Source organism: Nuphar pumila, chromosome 14 (genome assembly GCF_984573655.1).
Source record: "Nuphar pumila chromosome 14, dmNupPumi1.hap1.1, whole genome shotgun sequence".
In the NCBI taxonomy this organism is placed as follows: Eukaryota; Viridiplantae; Streptophyta; class Magnoliopsida; order Nymphaeales; family Nymphaeaceae; genus Nuphar; species Nuphar pumila.
In genome coordinates, this window is record NC_143262.1 from 69,682,240 (window position 1) to 69,684,459 (window position 2,220).

Genomic DNA, 2,220 nt, shown 5'->3' on the forward strand with positions numbered 1-2,220 from the left:
TGATAGAGGACATTAGCAAGGATAAAATATCAGGCAGACATACATTGAATTGCTCGTTGCTCTTTCTTTGAGAGTTCTAGAGGAAATTCACCAGTTTCTATGAAATTCTTGATATCATGATACCAGGGTTTCTTCTTTTGCTCCACCTGGTTCATTTGCTCTGTTGAGAGGAAAGCAGGTTGGTCAAGTCTACAGATTTCAAAAGAGCGACATGATTCCCTGCTCTTGAAAGACATAATGGAGCCCAAACTTGCTAAGCTATCAGCTACTTGATTGAAATATCTTTTGATATGGAAAAGTTGAAATTCTTTAAAGTTATTGGCAAGAATCGAAATGATTTTTTGATAGAGAAGTAGATTTTGATCCTTCACTTGCCATTTGGCCAAGACTTGATTGATGACAAGCAGTGAGTCACTGTAGGCATGCACTCTCTTGACATTGCATTCTTGTAAAATTTTCAGACCTTGTATCAGAGCTTCATACTCGACCATATTGTGAGTGCATTAAAAATCCAGTTTGAGAGAAAAGGGGATCATCTCCTTCTCAAGTGTGATTAGCAAGATCCCGATTCTGATGCCTGCCATGTTCTTGGAACCATTGAAGAATAAATTTCAAACTGGAGATTGCTGAATATTATATATCCGCTCATCGGGAAAATCATCCTCGGCTTTAACATCATCTGCCAAAGAAAAGTCTGCTAATTGGTCTACAAATGCTTGGCCTTTGATAGATTGTTGAGAGACATACTCCAAATCATACTGCATTAATAGGACTTGCCATTTGGCGATCCGTCCGCTGAGAAATGGTTGTTCTAAAATATACTTGAGAGGATTTAGCTTTGATAAAATCTTGACTTCAGATGCCAACAAATAGTGTCTCAACTTCTGACACATCTAAACCAGAGTTAGACATGTCTTCTCTATTTGAGAATATTTATTTTCATAATCAATGATGGTCTTACTCACATAATAGATAGTGTGCTCTATCAGGTTGCCCTCTTCATATTGTGCTAAGAATCCACTGCAAGCAGCTTGATTAACTGAAATATATAGTAAGAGGGGTTTTCTCAATTCTGGCGGCTTCAAGATAGGAGGATTGCGAAGATACTTTTTGATGCATTCGAACGATTGCTGACACTCTGGTCCCCATTCAAACTTTACTTATTTTCTGAGCAGATGATTGAATGACTCACATCTCATAGCTAGATTGGATATGAATCATTGAATTGACCGCATGCGTCCATGAAGGCTATGCAATTTTTTGAGATTAGTCGGAGGTGGCATGTCAATGATGGCCTTTGCCATGGCGGGGTCCACTTCTATCCCCTTTTTGCTGACCAGAAAGCCTAACAACTTGCCTGATTCAACTCCGAAGACGCACTTCTGAGGGTTGAGTCTTAACTTATAGAAAATGAGCCACTTGAAAACTTGATCGAGAGCTTCGATGTGATCTTCTTCTTTGGATTTCACCAGAATATCATCAACATATGCATTCATGATTTTGTACATCTGATCATGGAAAATGATGATCATTGCATGCTGATAAGTTGCTTCAGCATTTTTAAGCCCAAATGGCATGATTGTATAACAGAAAGTGCCCCAAGGAGTAGTAAAAGAGGTCTTGGATTGGTCACGGGCAACCAACTTGATCTGATTGTATCCAGAATACCCGTTCATAAAAGAGAACATGACATGATCCATCGTGCTATCGATCAAAAGATCAATATTGTCAGAGATTTTGATTTTTCTGAGGAAATCTTGTTCTTGTTTCTTTTCGTTTTATCCTTGAATTCAGGTTGTCCTGATTGGGACATCTATAGTCAGCAGTTTCTATATGTTTTCCCACTACTTGGTGTTTTCTTATTAGGGCAATTTTCTGGAATGGACTTAACTCATTCTTGAATGTGGAAGTGTCCATGCATGTTTTTGTTCCATTCACTTGTAAAGAGATAAGTTGTGATTGTGAACATAAAAGAAATTCATCTTTTCAAAATTTAAATGACAAATTTGAAATAAAAACTTAAAAATAGTGAACAGGCATTATTCCAAAATTAAATAACATTCCGAGCATAAAGGAAATGGCAATATTTCAAATGCAATCTACTAGACATGTAACAGATAAGCAAAATATGTCTTTAGAAAATAAAGTGACAAATTTTACGAAGAAATAAGTACCTTCTTGCTCTACAAGCTGGTTGAGATGGTATGCTTGCACGTGATT